The 24,581-nt window shown below is 45.1% G+C and overlaps 1 long non-coding RNA gene across 1 annotated transcript in view; it reads right to left on the bottom strand.

Annotated features, from left to right (window-relative positions):
• The window catches only part of LOC146177807 (uncharacterized), a 40,625-nt gene extending 26,040 nt beyond the window's left edge, over positions 1–14,585 (bottom strand). Inside the window, exons 1-2 of the long non-coding RNA XR_014701092.1 lie at positions 14,494–14,585; positions 12,408–12,551 (exon numbers count right to left, since the gene is read on the bottom strand). This is a non-coding gene — a long non-coding RNA (uncharacterized LOC146177807). The remainder of the gene's footprint in view (positions 1–12,407; positions 12,552–14,493) is intronic.
• Between the last annotated feature and the right edge of the window lie 9,996 nt (positions 14,586–24,581).

The following is a 24,581-nucleotide window of genomic DNA, read 5'->3' as shown; positions in this document are numbered from 1 at the left end:
CCAGATGTACGCAGTGTTGTTGATAATCAGTTTATCGTGCACAAGCTTCACTTTCGCCCCCTCGCGCTTATCACTCTGAGCTGATTCCCAAAGAAGTTTCCTTTTCCGCAGAGTTGCCTGTGAATAATTGTCAGAAATGCTTACGCCGGTATCTTTCAGTTTGCCGCAATTCTTAAAAATGGCTACTTTTTCACTGAAATCATATAGTCGCATGATAACTGGCCTGTTGTGTCCAGTCTTTCTTCGCCCGAGTCTGTGTATCCTTTCCACTGACGTCACAGAGATTCCAAGCTTATCGGAAAAAATTTCCTTTATCACTTTGGTTTCAATGTCTGCTTTAGTTTCTTTAGGATCTTCTAAGACACCAAATACAATAACATTAATGCGTCTGGATCTGTCTTCCATATCATTTAATTTTTGTTGCTGCTGCTGCACAGTGCGCTCAAGGTCACAAACGGCACTTTCAAGTTTTAGCAGTTTAGCGCACTGGTCTGTGAATAATTCTAGTTTGTTTTCAATATAATTGATTTAGAATGGTTAACTAAACCATCATTCTATTTATTAAATTTTGTTCCTACATTACTAACATTATGTCACTTCTCTGCTTTTAAGCCACCAATCTTCCAATCGTTTTTTGCTAGTTTCCACCGCCGGTTTATTCACCCGGCCACTGTTATCTCTAAACCCCAGAGCTTCAGGAACAGTGATTGCAGCTGCACCAACTTCCGGATGGATACCATTACATTCGAGTATAATATGGTCAATTGTTTCACTGGAGTTTCCACATACAGCACATGCGTCATCTCCATTGTTAAATTTCTTTTTGTAGCTGCGTGTTCTAGGGCACCCTGATCTAGCTTCAAAAAGTAGGGCACTGCCTCTTGAGTTATCAAAGAAATCTTCCTTTCTGATCTGCATTTTCCACTTTCGGTATAATTCCACACTCTGTTTCTTTTTCATAGAATTGATCCAATTTTTGCCTTCTGTGTTTTTCACCTGTTGCTTAATGCTCTTTATTTCTCCGTCCTTGTGACTAGCATACTTACTAGTTAGTTTCCTAGTTCGTTTCCTCCATTGTGAGTCAACGCTTTTTAAGTAGAGGTATTTAAATACTTTAGCTGCCCATCTGTTACTGTCCAATTTCCTCAGGCGTTCCTCATATAATATTTTACTCTGAGCTTCCCGTACTTCGAAAGATGTCCAGCCCATATCTCCCTGTACCGCCTCAATTGTAGTTTTGCCGTGGGCACCTAGTGCTAATCGTCCGACGGATCTCTGATTTATTTCTAATGTCGACTGTACCTCTGATTTTAGGCACAGAACCGCATTTCCGAAAGTAAGTCCGGGCACCATAATTCCTTTCCAAATACCCCTCAAAACCTCATACCTATTGTATCCCCACAATGCCTTATGCTTCATTATCCCGGCATTCCTTCACCCTTTGGCCTTAAGTGATTGCTCATGCTTTCCAATGTATGCCAATCCTTTGTTTACCCATACCCCCAGATATTTATATTCTGCTACTCAAGGTATTTCATGGCCTTGTATTTTAAGATCCTGATCAGTTGAGCCATTGAAAATCATCAGACACGACTTAACTGCGCTGAAACTGAAGCCTAGAGCATCCCCTTCGTCTCCGCAATACTTAACTAGAGTTTGCCATTCTTCCAGACTCTCAGCTAGCAGCACAATATCGTCTGCATACATCAAACCGGGGAGGCACTGCTCGACCGCCTTTCCACCTAATCTATACGACAGGTTAAAACCTAGGTTACTGTCTTGTATCCTCCTTTCAAGGTTTATCATATAAAGCATGAACAGCACCGGTGATAGAGGACAGCCTTGTCTTAATCCTTTGCATACTTTGACATCTTTCTTATCCCTTCCCACGTAATTTCTACTTTGTTATCCCGGTATATTTCCTGTAGGAACTCTATTATCTCTAACCGATACCTTCTTCTTTTAATATGTTCCACAGGAGTTCCCTGCTTACGAATTGTTGTCCAGGAAGGCCAAATACAAAGGTCTGTTTTCCACTCTAGATATTTCGATGCTTTGGGAGGCTATCATCTAAGCGCCTACCATTTCTAAAGCCGTTCTGAAGTTCTCCGAGTATCTTGTTACTTTTTACCCATGCTTGCACCTTTAATTTCACCGCCTGGATGGCTAACCTGTACATAACAGATGTTATGGTAATCGGCCTGTAGGATTTTATGTGCATCCTGTCTCCTTTGCCTTTATAAATCAAATTCATTTTACTCTGCCGCCAGCTGTTCGGAATTTGCTTATTCGTTATGACGGTTTCCAGAGCTTTTAACAACGCTTCCTTACTTTTTGGACCGAGTTCATTAATCAGCTTGATCGGAATTCCATCTATTCGTGTAGATGTGTTTTTTAGGAATATTTTTTTCTGCCTTTTTCCAGTTTAGATTGGTCAGTTCTAAGCTGCTTTGTATTCTGCTACCTTGTGTTGCTTCCTGATTTGCGGAGATTACCCTATCGTCGCTCTTAAATGACTCGGCTATAACTGATGTAATGTAGTTCACTGCGTTATCTCCCTTTAAACAATTTCCCTCGTTATCTTGAATCCGATCCTGCTTTCTTACTGGCGCCGCCATGTGGCGAGCTCGGGAAACTGGCACGCGCTCGTCTTCTTCGCTCTCTTTGCTCGTCCGCCAGTTGGTTCCGTGTCTTGTTTTGTCGGTGCCTTTGCGTAGGTGAAAGTAAATCAGCCTACTCAGTTTTACTGGTTTATGTGGCAATATTTGTGCCTGTTTAATGCTTGTTTTAAAATAATTCGGACGTTTGCTTTCTAACCTTGCTCTAATATCCGCGCTGTCAGTCCGAATTGCCTTTTGCCCATCCATCATTCTGCGAAAAGTTCGTCCACCGAGGGACCAGTGTTAACCTCGATATCTCCCACAACACGAGCTTACAAGAGCGGAAACAGTTATAGGCAATTTGCTCAAACACGTTAGTGGGCGCATGGGACTACAAGGAATTGGTCCTCACTATGTTTTTGAAGAGCTATGAATAAATTGTACAACAAATAAAAGACGCGTGGTGAACGTCCGTTGCCAGCTGTCTTTTTCGAGCTCACTGAAGATGCTTTCCTGTGATGTTGTCTTTATAGGCGTCGCTCCTGATGACGTCGGCCATCCTGATGACGTAAACCACCCATTATATAGACCTTTTTAGTTTCGACGCCTGGGTGCAGCCATCTTAAATTGATGGTGGCGCCCCGTATGAGCCAAACTGCGAAACGTCCGCTCCGGCGCCTCTTGACGCCATCTTGGGCTGTGCTGTGCGTGTTGATGCTGCGGTGCGGCAGTGTAAAAGTGCTGTTTCGCGGTGCTCGTGGTGCTATTTGTGCTTTGTTTGAGCGCGCCAGGAAACCGTATACCATCCGTTTGACATAGCGGCTGCTGTTGGAAACAGCACAGCGGCCGAGGTGGCTGCGAAGGACTGCGCTCCACTTCAGCAGTGAGGATATGTATCTGTTATATCTTTGAGGATACATGTATTTTCAATTATATTTTATTATCGCAATGGTAACTGCACACACAAACACACAGCGAATGAACCGTACGGGCAGCTACCGAATTCGGAATGCAGATATGCTTTCCAGTTATCGCCGCATTGATTTAACATGAAGTGTGACCCATTTCGATATACGATCGAGCTGTCCCGCTTCAACAATGTATACTTTCGAGTTAAACTACGGTTCAAGACTAGCACTTAAAAGAAGTGGGGTCTAAAATACCATCCGTCGACGTTTTTATAAAGCCTTGGTGTTCGTCCTGCGGCGAGACAACATCGTGCATACCCCCGTCCCGTACGTCGTGGCTGCATCGTTTGCACGATGTATTGTTGAGCAAAACGTCAAAAAATGTACGCTCTCAGCGGCACCATGAAAGAAAACGACAAATTCACAGCACATACAGCAGTGCTTACGAAAGCGGCGCCTACGGCACTTTCGTCGAGCGCTACTCCCTAGTCGTCGCTAGGCCTAAATTGTTTCGCATCGAAGGCACATCCGACGACGCTTTGTAATTGCTCAGCGCTAGAGTAAAGGTCTCTCATTGAAATGCCTTACTGCCGATCCCATAGTATCAGTAAAAGAAAGATGTATATTTCGGTGACGCCTTAGCAGCGGAGCCAGCGTGCAAACAATGAGCCGCGCGCCGCACCAGCGGTAATGTGTCGCGTAACTTGTTTGTATTGCAATTATCAAAACACGGTATGGGTCAGAAATCCACAAGAATTATTATTAATTTTTTTTTTTTTGCTGTCGGCTTGTTGGTCAAGTGAAGAACAGATTTTAGCACGCTCTTGCGTTGGAGGAAAAGATCCACCGTATCGTTGGCACGGAGGAATTGCGGGAGGCACGGCCTTCCCGGCGTGCGTGGCTACTACGGCGGAGGAAGTGAAGTGGGCATCATATTCGCGAGTCCGTCATTGGTACTAAGTTTATCTGGCTTACATAAAACGTTCATAGGCGAATTAAATAGGGTTAGACTGGGAGGCGGTGAAGCAGAAACATATCACAGCCGAACTCGGACTGTCGATGCATGCTTGCCGCATACGCTCTTGGTAATCATGTTGCGATTTCTTTGATTCTTTGCGCCGTCCACGATCACACATTGCTTTACCGATGACATTACCACTAAAAGGGGCGCTAATAAAGGTATTTAAAGGGCAACTCCGGAGGTTTTTGTTGACATTTGAATATTCAAATAAAAATTTTACTGTAGATTCTCCTCTCCGTCCTGACGCATTCTACAAAATTTGGGCGCCGTACAATAATCCGTTCGCGCGCAACACGTCTTTAAAATATGCTGTTTTCATGGCCTAAGTTGAGACTATTTCTGCCGGCAACACTGAGTTTCTGACGTCACAAACAGTATACCGGCGTTACTGTCCACTTCCCGCGTGATTATGAAATTGTGAGGCTTATATTGAACTATACCTCAGACATTTTATGCAATGCTTCATGATTTCCATAAGTTATTTTCACCATTCAACGCGCGTACGTGTGTTTTTCTAATGCTGAGTGTGACGTCACCATTTCGTCAAGTGGGACGTCGTTTCTGGCCGTGAAAGCAGTTTCGGTTTCGATTTGCTGTTTTTCCTTTTTAAAATTACTTCTAATTGGAATTTCGAAAAACGGTTTTTTGTGTTGGAGTCAGGACGTGCCGAGGAATGTAATTCAACCAAAAACACAAAATGATGAAAAAACCACTGGAGTTGACCTTTAAGTCTCTCAAATGACAAAATGCCGAGGTGCAAGGCCGCTCTGCTATGCATGAAGCGTGCGAATGCACAGCCCACTCGGTAATGGCAACAATGAGCCGGCGCAAGGAATCTGGTTAGAGAGTATTTTACTCCTCTCCTGTTCGCTCTCGGTAAAAACGGTCTATAGGAGCGGAATTGTATCATCGATGATAACGGAATGACTCATTTTGCGTCTCGATGAATCTTGCCAAGGGTGCAGTCGGCCTGATAATTCACACATATATGTTGACTGAAAGCGACAGAGCCTCTGCAACAAAGAAAAGACGTGTAGTGTACATCTGTTGCCCAGTACCCTCTCCGAGACCACTCCGAGTGTCGCCCGAATTTCTTCAGGGGTGTGCGCTTAGGAGGAGATCCGTAAAACCTCCTGCGGGCCAAAGCTTAGTTTCAAACGACACTCGCAGCCTGCAAAGGTGGTTCGCCACATAATGCGCTTCTGCCGCACGAGGTGGACTTATGATTGTTTCAAGGCTGAACGAATCCCCAACCATCAGCGCAGCGTTTTTGTCGAACCAGGCCGGGAGAAATGTTGTACCCTTTGGAAAACCGGTTGTATATTGGGCGGCTCCGGGGATCGCACCTAAATGCGAGGCGTATACTCTACTACAAGGTCACCGCTTCAGTGGCCGAACTTGAAAAGTGACGTAAGGTTATATAGTAACGTAGAAATTAAAATTTAATAAATAGAATGATGGTATAGTTAACCAATCTAAAACAATAATTAAGATATAGGGAGAAAAATGAGCATGATAGCTACTGCTACCACCCCGTTTCAAAGGGGACGCTCATATATTCCATCCATCCGTCAAAGCAAGGAGCCCGCAATTGCTGCAGTAGCGTTGTGCGCGTACGTGGTAAGAACGCATCGCACGCGCTGCTTTTTGTCTTCTGAATTTGGTAGATTATTTTGCTGTCGGCTCGGCGTTCGCAAGATTGTGTGGCTAGCCGCGCGCTTTAAAGGGACAGAACACTGGAATTTAGGTGTCGATTTTCTTTCACCGCAGTGGAAAGATTGATGTCTAAAATGTTCGATTCCATAACGGTTTTGATAGAAACGCCGTAGGAAAATTTTACCGGGAATTTTTTTATCAATGCGCGCGCCCGTTTTTATGTCCGGTGCTGGAAACCATGAACAGCGACCGCGATGACGACTGGTGGTCGACAAAAAAAGACGTACCGAAAACAAATATAACTTTCACTCGCCAGACAGTAATAAGATATTTTTTGCGTAGAGTACCGTCTTTTTCAGTTTCACACTCAATGCTGCTACGGCACAATAACGCACGCCCTCGTCGACGAAAGTTTTAGTGGGCATTGTCATTGCGTCATTCCCGAAATTGCAAGCATTGTGGCGCCATCTAGTGGCAAAACTTGAAAGCATATCTCGCGGTGCGAAAGCGGGGGTGGATTTTATTTAAGGACGCACTGGAGAGAGTGCGAAATATATAATAAATTATGGCAAGCGCTCCCAGAAGAAAAAAAGAACAATGTGCAGTTACGAAAATCAGCGATATGTTGCTGACATGTCACGTGGGGGGGCTACACTGAAAGTACTAGGGTTTCTCCGCTAGATAGCGCCTCGGTTTTTTATGCGATTTTCAATGGAAAATTAAAATTGTAAAGCCTCTTTTCTTTTATATTGTAGTCCTCAATGTGTACTATATGAGGCAAGATCTTTTCATCTTCAGCATAATCTCATGACATATTTTGGCCAGCATTCTGTCCCTTTAAGAATACCACCAACAGCAAAAAGAAAGAAGACCCAACGCTGGTGCTTCGTCCCAAAGAAGTCCCAATGGAGGCAATGTGCCATGATAGCGTGGCTGAGTCATTGATATATCTGTGGAGGAACTACTGAACGAGATCGACGGTGGAGAGCTAGAAGAAAGCCAACCACTCCAATCCGATGCAGCTGAATAGTACCTGTGGACCATGATTTCTACTCAGCAGAACGAAGTGATGCCCGCCTTATTAAGGCGAAAGCCTTTAATGGCTCATGATGTCGTGGACAAAAGTGTCCCGCTTTTGCGGCGTTCTGACTGGCCGAGGCGGGATGCGTCCCAGCTGCCATTTGCAATGCCACACTTGAACGCGCGCCAAGGAAGTTCGCCACGCAACAGGGGCCATGGTGTACCGTTAAACTCACACTTGCCAGATAAAGTGATAGATGACTGTGCCTTTCCTTTCCTGAAAACCAATTTTGCCTCTATGTAGCCCTGCAACGAATGCTGACAAGAGGCTATAGCGATGAGAGGCAAATTATTGGATTGGCTTTCGCCATTCTTCTCTTAAGAGACATCTAAGAGACCCGGTAATTTGTTTATTATGTCGCTGGCTACGTGGCAAGGAAACGTGTGTTGTCCATCGCCTGTGAGGATTGCAAGGCTGCATGCCCAATGAAGAAAGATGACTTGCCCAGCTCCGATTGTCGCATGGATGCTGTAGAACCTTGGCGGGCTTCTGTATCCAACACATTCCCTATACAACCTTATTATGACACTAGAGAAAAAATTACTAGCTTTTTCAGTAGAACTTGTCTCCACGCTAAGTCGGTGACTGACATGTGGAAAATTATTGGCGAAACGACAAAAATAGGCTGCCCCCAGCACTCACCTACACTGACGAATTCCGTAGTTAAATTTTACTACTTAACCCAGGTTCACTTTTTTTTTAAAGGGGTAAATCAAAAGGAAGATGAAAGAAAAGCGAAAAATGTTAATCCATGTGTGCTTTAGTGGGCTGCAGATTAAGGGAAAAGGGCAGTGTCTGCCACATTTCTTTCTCTGGACACCTGAAGTCGTTTTGGGGTACCATCATGTCCACCACATATGCCGGCGACTGGATTTTCGCGTAATAATAGCTTTAATAATTATGAGTGTCCTGCCAGAAACACGTCTTTTTCTGTTTTTCTGGGTAAGTGCACTCATCACTTTTTTTTTATGCTCCATGAGCTACATTTCATTGGAGCATTTAAGAGGGAATGCAAAAACGTTCGATTGCTGAGATTACAAAGCATGTAAAAGAACTCCATGGGGTGAAAAATTAATCTGGAGCCCTAGCTCCAGTACAATATTTTGCCATTGCCTTTCGCTAATTCACGATACAAGCGCACTGCACAACAAAAAGTATTCTTGCCATGTAAAGAGCAAAAGAAAAGCATGTAACACCGTATGTTAAAATTTTCCACGGCGTATTAGCGTGAATTTGCATGCTCTGTTTGCATCATATGAGCTTCAAATTCAAGCTCTTAAGAGGCAGGTTGTTATATTAGCTGCTAGTAGACGTACGGACTTTGAAAAAACGAAGTGTCTAAAGGTACGTCCGACGTATCCATTCGATTCGACGTATCCATTCGACGTATCCATTCGGCACAACACACACACACCTCGCCGTGCAGAACATTCGGCAGTCCAAAGTATGTATGTGAAATGGCATTATGCTCGTTCCTCACATGCAGACCGAGGAAACAGGATGTTTCTAGCTAAATTCTTCGTTTAAATTCTACCTCAGAGCCATGGCACAAGACTTGCCGCGCTGCTACTGCGGCGAGCTGCACATCGACTCGTCGAGGCGAAGACCTAAGAGTGCACAACCGGAAAGCCGGAAGCGCGAATGATCCGAATTCTTTGTGAACAGCAATGTTATTTGGTATTTAGGGGAAGATCTTTTTCTTGAATTTTGCGTACATGTAGTTTAAACCCCCGCATGCTCGAGGTTAGCGTGACCCGACTGAACGGCCGCGCAGCTTTGAAACGATCGGGATCGATATGCATGCATCGCCGGACTTAGGTACGCGGTAGAAAATGTGCGCTGCACATTTCGTTGCAGAAGCTGAATCTTGGAATTTTGCAGAGTGTGCCATGCAAGTGATCGTTGCTACAACCACGCATCTATGTTCCAACGGCTGGCCTACACCGAGGCGCATAAATGTTCAACCGTGGACGTATTAATGATCGAAGAGAGGACAGATTTTCACAATATTGTGCGCGAAATCGATAGCTACCAGTGCTCAGTGTTAGAGAAATTCTGCCTTGATCATGCGCAATTCAGTGTTTCAGGTGTGGTCAGTAGCTATAAGTTTGAACAGTTCGCCTGTCAAGTCAGCGGCGCCAGCGATGGACCGGCGGAGCGATTTTCCACGCTACACCGCTGTCTTGCTAGAAAGCCTACCTAGGCGCCGTTTGACATTCGGCTGCTTTTTGTGGGTCCCGTAATTGAAAGCAACGTCTTCAGAAACACGTTAAATGTACAAAAATGTATTCTCTTCAACAGTTTCACTCCAGGCTGTGAAAGCAGGCGGACGTTGATAAAACATTTGAGCACTCCAGTCTTTAGAAATCTGTAGAATCGCCTTCAGTTTGTAAAATTATTGGAATAGGTCACTTTCCGATCGCTGGGACATAGACCCTCATGACAGCGCTGTCACGTGAATAAGGACCACACCAGACCGAAAGCTTGTCTCATATAACATAGCTAACCAAGGTATACCTTACAGCATTGTGTTGATTTTTATGGTGCGTAAGTGACTAATGCTGCCATGCACCAAGAACAAGATTTAATGTATTTATTTTGAGTGTAATGACTAAAATGTTCTTTAGGATGTAGCTTGTTTAGGAACATTTTAAGAAACCAAAAATGCAGGAAATTTGCACGTCTCTCCTAGGATCATGCTGGGATGGAAAGGGATCTGTTGCAAAATTGTACAAAATGTTTCCTCTTATTTTGTCGACTCTGGCGCACGTGTAAGATATGGTTTATTGTTCATCTCCACACTCCTTGCATATTGGTTTGTCCTCTTTCATAAGTATGAAGCTGTGTGTGAGGTGCGGGTATGTGTTTTGTGAAGATGACCTAAAATGGCCTCCATGTTGTGTTTTTGATTACTGCATGATTTCCATTCCTTAATGACAGGTTTGACAAGTATAGTTTGTAGTTTATCTCAATGTTTCAAAAATCCTGCCATTTCACTCTCACTTTTCTTTGTACAAGCTTCTTGGTATCTTCATGCAGCATATTCACCCTGTGTAATTTAGCATTGCATCAAGGTAACCTGGTTATTTCTTTTCATCACCTTTCAAGACAACTGTCCCGATTTCATAAAGTGTAGGGTTTCTGACGACAGGAACTCCTTTGAAGTCATAGAAATAAATGAGATCCACAATCATGAGCTATCTAGGGTATGCATATACATGTCCATCGCTCAGTGGAATGGTGTCAGTATGCTGTTAGAACAGGTCTTGTGGTAACAACAACCATTGTCTGAGGTGGTCCTTTAATGGGCATTGAAATGCTATGTAACTACAGGTACTGATAGAACTCTTGATCATGTTATATGATGCGATCCTTGCATGCATATAGGCATACATTTCAGAATCTGCAGTGCACCACTTGACCATTTGCCACTTGACCAGTTTGTGTCAAAATGTATTTTTCATGCATGTTAACCAGTATTTAACAGATGACCCCTGTGCACAAGCCAAAAGTGCCACGAGCCAAATGTCATGAGGCCACACGACATGGCAGGAGCTGTTAAGTCAAGCTTACAAAGTTATATTTGAAATATGTTCTGGGACGTTTCAGCTCCAATTAAGAAAGGTTGAGGCTTAAAGAGGTCTATGCCAGGTTGTCTATCACCTAACAGGGCAGCCTATGACCGTATGCTAATGAGTATATCAGAGATAACAGAGACATGAATTAAGGAATTAGTAATTATGTTTGTAGCAAAGGGCATGTAAATTAACGGGAATCCACAGTGGGATCTGCAGACAAGAACCATTAACGCTGGCACACCATACCCCTACAGGTGGAGATTTGGAGTCTCCCTAATTCTTTTCTGCTCAAAGCTTGTCATTTCCTTCGTTCTTCCAGATGAGGAAGATGTGAAAATGATAGCATCGAAAATTCCAGAGACCATCCTTAACAAGGATGCTGATCCCAACAGCGTAAAAAGGAACTTCAGAAAAGATGGGTGACTAGTAATGCTGGCAACAGTTGAAGCTAAGTGGAAAGGCATGAAATTGAAATGCAACATATGCAGAGATATGTTGCGAGACGACCAGTCTGTGGTGTGCGACATCTGTCTCCATTAGTTTCATCAAGTGATTGGCCAAAGCAGATGGGGCTTGTGGTTTTGTGATAAGTGCAGTGTAGTAGCACAGATGCAACCTTGCCCATTAATAATTGGAGTGGAGTAAGTGCATTGTTTTGTTTTTGTAAGAAGTTCATGGTTTCCATGCAGACATTATGAGAAATTTTTTCCTAGAGAATGTTTGCTGAAATGTGAATATAATGTGCAATAAAACTAGTGTTTTCTTGCTATTTACTTTTCCTTGTATACATTAATTCTGTGAAGAAAACCACCAGCTAGAAGGAAATGTAATGGCATGCATTTTGATACTTGGCCCCGTTGTGCTGGCTCAGTACTAAGAGTGCTTGGCTGCTGAACGGAAAGATGCAGATTTGGTTCCAGCCACAGCAGAGGCATTTCAATAGAGGCGAAACAATAGGCCATCATGCACTGTGCGGTGTCAGTGCATGTAAAACAACCCCAGGTGGTCGAAATTATACCGGAGCCCTCAACTATTGTGTTCCTCATAGCCGTAGTTATTTTGGGATGCTAAACCAGATATATATTACATCATACTCTGAGTAAGATGCTATTCATGGTAAGTTAATCATACACTAAATGATCAATTTTTTTCTGCATGGTACAGCAGCTGTTGTACAATTTCACTTTAGCCTTCATGAAGAATATCACACTGGCTCCACATGGCCTTCTGTTGACCCTTGATATGCGTCACAATCACACACCCGAGTATGTATTTGTCTAAGGGCACCTATGCATGCAAGGAAGGAACCGTTACTTTCCATTTGTCAGAACTGAAATGCACGATCCACATCATTTCTGTAATTCAACTGCCTGCTATTTGAACTGTCCAGCATTGATGCAAGTTTCAAAGAACTGCAATTAGCAAATTAATCCAAGCAGGAAATGAAACCATGCCAAGAACTGCTTCGGTTTCATCTTTAACAACTGTTTGAGAACTAAAATTAGCCAAATGTTGCAAAACATAGATGAGAGGTTACAAAATCTAAAAAACAATGCAGCCTACCTGTGGCATGTAGGGTTTCACATCCTAAAGTGACATATGTAGCTATGAAAAATACCGTAGTGGAGAGCTCCAGACTAATTTGACTGCCCGGGCTTTGTACTTTGCGTTGACATATTGCAGGAAACAGAAGCATTTGCATTTCACCTGCACCAAAGAGTGACTGCTATCAATGGCATTAAGCATCACGACCTTGGGGCAAGTAGCCGAACGTGCCACTAAGATGTCGCAGCGTCTACGTACATGCTATACACGTCAACCTTTCTAGCATTAAAGCTGTCACATGCATGGCAGATATTCATGTTCAGCTTTGGACTGACAAGTTTAAAAGTGTACTATTTGTTTTTGTCTAGCATGAAAAACAAAGGAAACTAAGGAAAAACGAAAAAAAAATGAACATATGTTGAAAAAGCACTGGTCATTAACACATAAAGCATATTCGTTCCTTTATTAATGATAAAGTGGCCTTCAACAATAGTACAAAGCCTGAACATTTAGGAAGGTGCTGTGCCAGGCAGCTATTTTACAGAAACCTGAACCATTTCACCTGTAGTAATGCGCATCCCGGCGGTGTGGGCTGGGCACTTATTTTTCGGTCCACTCCAACATGCGAAAACTGCATCATGTGCATTCCCATTTTCCGAGTTTTGAGCTCTGTAGTGCAGGCTAACAAATTGTCGATAACTCATTTTCGTCTGATTGTTGCACAGCGCGTGTAAATAAATTACCACTGCACCTAATAAACACAGACATGCACGTGCAACATCGCCGATCATAAACGGACACACTGATGTCCGTCCGGACATCGGCACACTCATCACAGCACTCTTCGTAGTCTCACACAGCACTCTAGTAGGACGTAATCCGTACATCACAGCATCTCACGGTAAGCACAAACCACACCTCCAACAAACACGAATGACGCGATGCTTGGGCTAGAGACACTCCGGCGGCACCCAGCTTTTTCAGCGCCGCTTGTATATGTACTACGTAGAACTTGCAGCACCAAACCTCAATGCGAGCAGAAAGCGATGCGTTACGTGACGCATCTCATCACAGATGGAAGTGACGAAACTTTGAAGAATCAAAACTACATAACGACCGTCGTAGACGTTAATCCACATGATAACGTGGGCGAAATGAGCGGGCGTGCGGGCCGCGGGCTGGCCGTCCACACCGCGATTACATGCGCTTGCGCTCTGGTCGTGCTTGCCACCCTGCCGCGGCCCAACTCACGTAAACCTATCATCATGCCATCACGTAGTATATCACCCATTCTAGGCACTATTCTTGCCACTGTACTATTCTTTGTAATTCCACATTTCATGCATGCAGTATGCACTACATACTTCTTGCACCTCGCACGTACACCACGTACACCTCATACCAACTTCGATTTCGCTACATATGGCTACCATGTTGTTGCCAAGGGATCTAAAAACGTTGGTTGTTGCTACAACCACTACAACCACATCTGGGGATCTCGGATCCGTCCGGCTTTCCCGACGGATCCCAAGGCCCATATCGGAGAAAAATGCGTTGGGTCCGTCGGAAGAACCCTACCGATCGGGTCCGTCCGCCGTACCTCTGAAAAATATTTCCCGGATCCGTCCGTCGTATCCCGAAGAAAAACGCACCGGATCCGTCGGACGTACCTTTAAGACCATCGATCGGGTCCGTCCGACGTACCTTTAGCCACAGCCTTGAAAAAAACCACTGCAGGAGGCAACTAAAGGTGACACTAAACGAAAATGCCACATATTATTGAGGAAGCCGAGCTGAAAGCATATGAATTAAAATCAGGAGGCATTGAGAGCGAATCATCCTAACAGTGGGCATATTCTAGAAAGGCATCTGAAGGTCTATGTCAGCTACTTTTCGTGCCAGCACACAAATTGAACCTTATGAGGGGTCCAGCTGCCGTTAAATTAAACCTCTGCCAATTTATGTTTAAAAAAAATGAAATGATTTTCGCAACTGTGTGTCTTCTGCTCTAGACAGAATGCCATTCCAATTGGTGAATATTTCTTAACTCGGGCCTGATAATTGCATTATGTCGGCAAACCACCGACGAGCCAGAATTTCTCACCTTCAGCGGCATCCTAAAGCCAAATCACGGTGCACAAATCATGCAATTATGTGTAGTTCGCGCACTTATTGCCCCCACGTATGAACAGCGACCGACCGCGGACCCACCCTAACCACCCTAACCCTAACCGCGCCCTTAGCATCAGCGCCCCTGGCATCCTAAAGCCAAATCACGGTGCACAAATCATGCAATTATGTGTAGTTCGCGCACTTATTGCCCCCACGTATGAACAGCGACCGACCGCGGACCCACCCTAACCACCCTAACCCTAACCGCGCCCTTAGCATCAGCGCCCCTGGCGGCATAGGTGAGCAGCGGGGCCATTTCCGGTAAGAGAAACACGCCGCGCTTTTCACACCTGAACCCTAGCGGGGTGATCTCGGAGGCCATGCTGCTAAATTGAATAGCTTCACGACGTGACCGCGAGGCGGAGCCACAATTGCGCGCTATTGGGAAAGGGAGGGGGAGAGGATATGGCGGCAAGCAAAACCCCCAACGCTGCAGGAACGGATAACTCAAGGAGGCACATGGTCAGAGTGTGAGCTCAACAGTAGTCTCCTGAAGTTCTTACTTTTGTCTCTTGATTTTAAATGGCTTGGTGCACGAAACTTCGTACGCGTGAGTTGTGCGCGGGATCTGTGCCCTGATGTGTCACTTGTCAATCATCCTGATGACGCCATCAGAAAAATAAAAATCCTGTCTCCACCGGGAATCCAACCTCCATCCCTCGGTTCCCAGGTCGAGCGCTTTAACGTACAACTGCGCCATGCCCGGGATTTTTTTCTTTATTGCATGGAAAAACTTCCGTAAAAAAAAAAAAAAACTCTACTTTCTCATTGTTCGTGTCTCAAGTTACCCGGCTGCTTAATACAAGCCCACCATATTCCTAACCCAACACTGCACCACCATCAAAATTCAGGGAGGACAATACAACATAGGTACGGCAGCCAGCTTGGAGGTTCTTCGCGTGCAGCATATACATGTACTTCTCATCAAAGCACACTGCTCACGAAACACAGATTTGCACGATCTTGGTGACTCAGCATGTCTGTCCATCACACGGCTTTTTCAAAGACTGAAAGTCTTGTTAGAAATGCTTTGAACTTCAAAGAAGTGAACTAATAAAGAAGCCTCTAGCTACCAGCACTCTATCCTTTAAGTACGAACAGATACTACCTACCACCAAGAAAGCCGATTTGCAAGAACAAACCTAGGTTAGTAACTTTTACTATATGTTTTCCTGTGTCATGCTTTCTGACAATTTGATTACGTGGTAACGCTTTATTTCGATAGGATGTATACGGGAAGCATTAACTGTTCATTACAGAAACTATCACTGCAAAAAGAATGTACTGCACAAGGTATATATGCATCGGCTCAGCGCTGCTAGCTGTGTAGTGCATATAGTACTGCTTCAGAATATTAAGAAATGGACGCTGGCACTGAAAAGTCCCTATTAAGGAATTTATTGCAGAAAAATGACTATCTTATTCAACGTCACCAGAATTTTTATTTAGCTGCAAGGGTTTCTGGAAAGCTGTGTAGCTTTCCTATATAGCCTTATGACCGCACTTGGGTCGATGTCAATGAGTAATTACTCCTTTATTACACACCTACTTCCCCCCCATCTTGGGGTATTTCTCTAAATATTCGACTGTCAGCATCATCATGTACTTTCTATATACTCGAATACACTTCTGATGAGAAAATTCGTGCCTAGAGGCTTTGCAGCTTTGCCTGAACTGCGGTTATACAAGAACGAATTTAGCAGGAGAAATTTAAACCTTACAGATATTATTCTCCCGCCAAAATACAACCGATGTGCTTTGCTGTGGCCGCGTTATCGAAGGCGCAACGGCGTCTTTCTGAAGTCCTGCGTTTGTTTATTTTAGTATTCTATTTTCTGCTCGGCGCTGTTCGAATATTGTTTGAGCCAGCGGCAGCAGGCCAATTCCTTCCATTCGTATCAACATATTCTGCGGTGGGGTCGACGCTCCGGCGCTTGGACTGCTCACGTATCCAGGAGAACATTTTGCCGTGGCATTCATGATTTATGATCTTTCCTCGCCCCCTCATGCTTCGTGCTCTGCTCTTGTCAGGAAACGGCTATGGGATTTCTAATGTGTTCTTTTATTTTTTCCTTTCGCTGGTGGTGGGAACATGGACACCGTAGAGCCCATAAGAGAATACTGGCCTCCATGGGCATGCCGTCGTTCCCGCACACAATTGGCGTATATTAGCTCGTAGTTGTCAGTGGCATTGCCTAGAAATTATCGCATTTCTACCTACGTGGTTGCAAACAGATGATAGCCATTTACTAATGATAAAAGAGAGATGGTTGGTGCATTCATTAATAACCCGGCAACGCACGCTGCATTCATTCTGCCTGACAAGGGTTTCCTAAACCTTGTGAACGTAGTATTGAAATTTGAAAGTGATTGATTCATCCTAGAGGAAAGGGGGCATATGGCTTTTCCAAAAATAGTCTATGAAAAAAAAAAATGCAAACAGTCTATGAAAGAAAAAGCATCGCAGGGGCTCCCACACAACTTGCAAGTTCAATTCAAGCATGCTAATAACAGCTCTTAATGATCAACACTATTTTAGAAAGCATGCAATACAGCGGCAATCCCCTTTTCTGCGCACAGACACCGGATGCCTGGATCGCTGTGTTCATTTGAGACGTACCCTCAGTCAGTAATGCCGAAAGTTGGGCAAGTCGGTGAGAGTTCATGATGAAAAATAGCGCAAAAAGTACACGAAGGACGGATGGACGACACGGACAGGCGTTAACTCGCAACTGGAGTTTATTGCTGAAGCGCGCAATTTATATTGGTCACATGAAAAAACAACATAAAAGAAGCAGCGTCCTTTTTGGGAAGCTAGGTCATAACATTGGCAGTAACATGGGCAGTAACACGTGCCACTCATTGTTTGGGAAGGAAGAAAGGAAAAGGGGAAGAGAAATTAAGTAGATAAGTAGATCAAAGTAAAGCAGAGGCTAAGAAATCAAATTCGCAATCTACCAAGTTAACAGACAGCTCGCTGACAAACAAATTTTGACACTTTTTAATATAGTAAGCCTCCATAATTTCTCGAACCAGCTTGTCACGATGTCTAAAAAGAATGGTGGCCCTAGAAAAAAGCGGTGTGCACTTCTTGTTCTGCTTATGGTCCTCTTTATTGCTATAAGCGCGGCAATGCTCCGGAAGATTCCCAGACTGTTCTTTTAAGGAGTAGTGGTGTTCCCCTAGCCTAATGTTGAGCCTATGCATTCCGGGCAAACCTCGCTTTATCTCTCTCTCTTTCCGGCGCCGTCTAGGAGCCGCTTTTGTTTGTGATGTTTAGAGACTTTGATTGCAGCGACGACTGCGTGAGAACAATCTTGTGCGATGGAATGTGTCGTATGCGCGTGAATGGCGAGTCCGGGTCTGGGGATGTATCGGGATTATTCGCATTGGCGGCAGTCGTTGGTGCAGTTTGTTCACTTAGCGCTTCTCCATCATTTTGCCACCGCGTAATATGATGATCTAAAAGGGTTCAATCACGTGTCGACGGAAGAAACTGACTATGCAGCTGTTGAAGTTGGAAGAGCCGAACAATTGCGAGGCCCTCGGCCACCTCCTGCAGTCCTTTGTTTCCAAAGTCAACTTTGAAGTGGACCAATTTGAGGTAATCTGACGTGAAACCTCCGAGGCTAACTCGCTCATTTATTTTCATTTCTTGTTTGTATTTTTGGCGATTTCTTAACCGTGTGTCACGCACAACTTTACTGTCAGTTAATCAAAGAGGTCAAGTCAGTGCGTTTGTGCCATTTACCATTTGAGGACAGCGACAATGTGCTTTTGTTGACTCATGTAGAAATTGCTAATCTTTCATGCCAACACTGCAGAAAAGTTGCTACTTGTGTGCACGTGTCGCAAGTAATTACGAGCACCTCTGTCACTAGAAGCGTTTGGTACATGTGCTTAAAGCAGTGCTGTATTACAGACGTTTCATTCAATCATCCCATAAAATTCCCACATTCAATTGAACAGCTTAGCCAGTTAGGTTACCAGCTTCGAATAGGCACAGTTTATGCTTGGGTTAACACTGATAGAAAAACGAAGGAGAAGGTCAGCAGAAGCACAAACAGATAACATGTGCATAGTTCTATTAATTAAATGAGAGACTCAAAGCGTATGGCGTCGAGTATTTTGGCGACTTGTAACGGTGCGTAAGACTTTTCTTCCGGTGACGGTTTGGAATGCAAGGAACGTATTCCTCCCGCACATTTGTGAGAAGCGCATAATGAGTATGCAAAATCTTTTGAGGCACGCATATTCACATTCAGTTCAGTTCAGTCGTTCAGTCGTGTCCGACTCTTCGTGACCCTATGGACCATGTCACGCCACGCTTTCCAGTCTCTCACTATCTTCCTAACATCACATAGCTTCATCTGCATTGCCTCGAGGATGCCATATAACCATCGCGTTCGCTACCCATTTCTCCGGCGACCCTCAACCTTTCCCAACATCAAATCTTTCTCCAGCGACTCCTCTCTTCTCATCAGATGACCAAAGTAGCTGAGCTTTAACTTTAGAATTTGACCCTCCAATGAGCAGTCAGGGTTTATGGTCGACAATATCGACTGATTTGATCTTCTGGCAGTCCAAGGAACTCTCAAGAGTTTTCGCCAGCACCACAATTCAAACGCGTCAATTCTTCGGCGGTCAGCCTTTTTCACAGTCCAACTCTCGCATCCATACATCACAACTGGAAAGACCATAGCACGAGTTATACGGATCTTGGTTGGCAGACTAATGTCTCTGCTCTTTACTAGGCGGTCAAGGCTAACCATTGCTCTTTTTCCCAGAAGCAGGCGTCTCCTAATTTTATGGCTGCAGTCTCCTTCCGAGGTAATCTTGGAGCCCAAGAAGAGAAAATCTGTCACAGCTTCCACTTCTTGTCCATTGATGCTCCAGGACTTGATAGGGCAAGACGCCATGATCTTTGTCTTTTTAATGTTCAGTTTAAGCCCAAACTTCTCACTCTCTTCTTGTACGCGCATCAGAAGTCTCTTGAGTTCCACTTCACTTTCTGCCATTAAAAAGGTATCATCCGCATATCTAAGGTTGTTGATACGTTTTCCAGCAATCTTCACTCCAGCTGAAGACTCGTCCAGACCGGCATTACTCGCATTACCACAGTGAATTATATAGTTTTGTATTTGGCCATTTTCAAGCAATACCGGCATCATGCCTTGGGGTATTTTCCAGAGTATCTCATTAGATTGTACCGTGAGAAAAGCTTATGGCGTTTGCAAGGACTGGACAAAGATTTCAATAAGTAAGCTGACATACTCGATGAAGGCAGTGCTAGTCTTGCCCAACTAAAGGCTTGGCTATGTTTAATTGCATGAAAAGTATGCATGACATTAGCACTGAAAATTATTGACTTAATTATAGACGCAGTAGTAGCGTTGCTAAGTGTACTAGCCTCTCTCTGAAGCAAGGCTGTCGCAACAGGGCATCCGAATTTTTCCCTTACATGATTGCAGGCATGTAGCCAGAACATTAAGCGGGAAAGTTCTTGCCAGTAATATAGCATTCAGATGTAAGTACATATATTGTCCACAAAAACCAAAACGTTACCCTTTGCAGCATGCCTGCTTTGTATGCGCTATTCCTAAGGGCGGGGCACAAAATTGACTGATTTTGCTTTATGCATTAGTGTCCGAATTTAACTTTTCTTTTTGAAGGGGCTCTATTGTTAAGATAACGTGAAAATTGTCTCATAATCTTATGCTAGATGATCTAATCCACATCTTTGAACATGAGTGTAGACAAGCTTACTTATGTATCCATTACTTTATTTTGGTAATTATATATAATCAGTTCAAATATATACATCTTTACAGTCTAGACCTTCATATAATTTTGCGCAGAGAGTTGACAAGGAATCAGCACAAAGTTAGATTTTTAATTATGTACCCCTGTGAAGTCAAATTTTGTATGTGTTCATGGGAGAAGCAGAAAAGGAAATTTTAAAGAAAACGTGGGACAATGCAAAGCAACATGCAAGTTATATCCAGATAATTTTATTTATTTATGTGAACTGCGATTACTTGCTGTACTGGCTTGTGAGGTATTCTAATCTGAACTTTTATGCACTGTCCTACAAATGCAGGATGAAGAGAACTGACGCTGTATGTGGTGTTTGCCAACATGCTCAAGCATGCTGCTATTTCCTGGTCGTTGAGAGACAGCGCATGTTTCGTGTTATTGACGATACTCAAGGACTTACTGCCATATTGGCTTCTCAACATCAGCTATCCAAAGGCAGCACACAGCTTGTGCTGGGTGACTGAGAACCATTTTAGGAGCCTCTCAATTGAAGCTGCAGCCGTTTGCACAGCGGCTCATCGGTATTTAAATCAGAATTTATTTAAATTTACCTGGAATATGCTTCTTATTTGATGCTTCATATGTTCTTTTGTAACGAGCCACTCCTTTCTGCTGAATAAATTTTCCCGCTCACTGCTTACTGCATATCATTGTATGTTATCCCACCTACATATTTCACGACTGTGAGGTCAATTGCAGAGATGCAATAGCACATTCATATGACAAATGCACACTAAGTAAGTGTAATAATGTAAACCAACCCATACTAGCTAAGTGTGCATGCTAAGCAATAATATTGTAACCGAAGAAGAGAAAGAGCGGGTGTTAGGTGGAGAAAGAAGACGCCAGCGCGGGCGATTCTTTCGGTGTTCTGAGGATCCCCGCCATCGCGCTGGTTCCTGCTGCTGCCCTGCTGACCTGCAGTCACTGTTATCGTCCTGTCCTTTGCTAGGACAAGACATTTGGTGGAGGTGCTGGGTACGAATCCCATGCAGTGTGGCCCAAGATTCTGCTGCAGCATCTGAAAGCAGCGCTATTCGATGTCAACAAGGCCAAGCTCCGGAATTCAGACTCTTGACCGAGGGGAAGACCGCCAGGGGTAACGTCACCATGGCCTTCCAGCCGCAGCAAACCGACAGTGCGGCTACTGCGCAGATCATCTACGTGCCGGTGACCCCAAGGACTGTCACCCCGTTTCATGGCAATGGCCTGGATGATTGAAGACTGGCGTCAACATTACGAACGGGTTGCGTGCCATAACGGGTGGACCCCCGATCAGTGCCTTCAGAATACCTGCTTCTCTCTGGAGGCAACGGCACAGTACTGGTTCGAGAACCACGAGGCCTCGTTGACGTCTTGGGAGCTGTGCAAGAGCGACTTGGTGCATACGTTTGCGAACCAGCACCGGCGACAGCAAGCTAAAGATCTCCTCCAAGCTCGAATTCAGGGCCCTGCCGAAAGTGTGAGAAGCTTTGTAGAGGACGTGCTGCGCCTAAGTGCTCGAGCGGACCCACAGGCTACTGAGGAGAAAAAGGTGCGCATCTTGATCGGGGCGTCCGAAACGAGATCTTTGTCGAAATCCGCCGATTACAGTAGCCAGTTTTGTGGATGAAGCGACTAACATTGAGTGCGCATTGGCCACGAGAACAAACCACTATCAGTGACTGGGCACCTACCCCAATGTCTACAGCCTTGCCTCGTCTGGCCCTAGTGGTGCTGTCCTCACCAACGTCCGCGAAATCATTCACGAAGTCGTGCGCAAGGAGCTCCGGAGGTGTTTCCCAGCTCCTGAGCAGCCTACACCACTATCCATCACTACGGCCGTTCGTGAGGAACAGAGACAGGCACTCACACCTGAAACCATCTCTACAAATGGTTGCTGCTGCAAAACAACAGCCGGCTAAGAGTTCTGCTGCCGCTTTCCGTCGGCCTCCGCCCGTACCTCACCAGTACCAACGGACTACGAATTCTGGACCTCGACGCCGTGAATTCCTGGCGCAGCATGACACATACCCGGAGCCGTGGAGACGACGAAAAGCCGTCATCTGGAGGACTGCGGACAGCTGACTGTCGTGTTTCCACTGTGGTGAATCTGACCACATGTACCGCCGCTGCCCATACCGAGATCTCGGCCTGTGAGGATTCAGGCGGAACGACCAGCTACCTCGTTACGGTGAACAACCCCGAGATATCCAGCAGTATTTTCGACGCACATCATCCCCGACGATGCGAGCCGATGACTGTGAATATCTTCCACGCTATTCATTGCCGATAGAAACTGATGACCACGTATCCCGCTCGCACTCGCCACGCCGCCCTCCCACGCCTCCTCACGGGTCTCGGCGCGAAAGCTTGTCTCCTCTTCCTCGTCGGGAAAACTGAGTATGGCGACGGCTGGAAGTGGTATTGCCGAATTCGGCCGAAAGAAAGAGCCTCCACGTATGTTAACATTGACACCACGGACAACGGCACACGCGGAAACGAAAACGGTTTTGCGGCCTCTAGTAATGTAGGTGTTATAATCGACGGTAAAGCGGTAACTGCACTCTGACACTGGCGCCGATTACTCGGCATTCAGTGGAAAGTTATGTCGCCGACTTCGCAAGGTGACCACCCTGTGGGATGGGCTTCCGATACGAACCGCAGGAGGTCACCTCATCATTCCTGTTGGAAAATGCACCGCCCGCGTCGAAATCCATGGTAAGACGTGTCCCGCCAAATGTGTGATCTTAGAGAATTGCCCCAAGGATGTTATTCTCGGAATAGACTTTCTTCGTGAATATGGTGAAGTCATCGATGTAGGGCAGAATAAGTTGACCCTCAGAGCACGTTCTCCATCGCCGAGGTTTGGTACAGACACCGCTTAAAGTTGATGCCGAGCATCTGAACTTGCCACCACTCTCGACAGTATTTCTACTTGTTCGAGCCGACACCTCCGCATGTGGCGAAGGCCTCCTGGAAGAAAGTGTACTAATGTTGCTTTCGAAGGGAATTGGTGTTGCGAGGGAAATAGCCAATGTCTAGGAAGGTCGTGCCATCTCTGTAACGAACTTTAGGAACGAGCCACAGCACGTGACAAAAGGGGCAGCTATAGGCCATATAAAAGAGATAAGCGACGGTCGTGAGGCTGTTGTGTTGCCTGAGGGGGATATGCCGCACGAACAACACGAGGAAAAACACTTGCAACTGAACATCGAGAAAAACCTTGAGTCGTCCCAGACAAGCGAATTACTCGAACTTTTGTATCGCTACCGCGGGTGTTTTTCAACGACATCCAGGGTCCGCCAGACACCTATCGCAAACAGAATTATTGTCGATGGCGCGGCTCACCCGATTTGCCAACCGCCGTACCGAGTTTCTCTGAAGGAAAGAGAAGCAATACAAGAACAAGTGCTGGAAATGCTACATGACGATGTCATCCAACCTTCAAACAGTCCGTGGGCCGCACTTGTTGTGCTGGTAAAGAAAAAAGACGGGAGAGATCAGTTCTGTGTGGACTACAGGCAACTCAACAAGGTGACAAAGAAGGATGCATATCCATTGCCCCGAATCGATGACACACTCGATTGGCTTCGTCACGCCTGCTATTTTTCGTCTATCGATTTGAAACAAGAGTTGGCCACCCTGCTGCAGTAATTGGCCACAACCTCCTAACGATAAGTCCTACAAAGCCCCAGCCCTTAGTCACCAGCGGATGCGGAGCAACTGACCACGGCGGCGATTATACCTGTGACGCAGCGGGGGTGCTAAGAATTTCTGGCTGAGATCGAGGACAGGCCACCATTGGAAAATTAGCCCTGGCAACATTTAATGCTGGGACCCTAGCTAGTGAGGCTAGTTTAGCAGTGCTGTTAGAGAATAGAAGGTATGCAATGGGATGTCATTGGGCTTAGTGAGGTGAGGATGGATACTGGCAGATCAAAGTGGACGAGCGAGACCAGACCGCGTTTATAACACCGGATGGCCTTTATGAGTTCAAGGCGACGCCGTTTGGCTTATATACAGCCCCCCCCCCATTTCATTTCAACGCAACATGGACACTGTGCTCGCCGGACTGAAGTGGCAGATATGTCTAGTTTATCTTGATGACGTCATCTTTTCAAGAACCTTTGCTGACCATCTTGTGCGCCTCGAAGCGGTTCTTCATGCTATACGGAACGCATGCGGTTACTGTTTTTACACCAAACAATATGAGCCAGCAAA

Source organism: Amblyomma maculatum, chromosome 10 (genome assembly GCF_055883805.1).
Source record: "Amblyomma maculatum isolate TAMU_Amacu chromosome 10, ASM5588380v1, whole genome shotgun sequence".
Classification (NCBI taxonomy): Eukaryota; Metazoa; Arthropoda; class Arachnida; order Ixodida; family Ixodidae; genus Amblyomma; species Amblyomma maculatum.
Note: the sequence above shows the minus strand (reverse complement) of the source record. Positions and strands in the feature narration are given on the sequence as shown.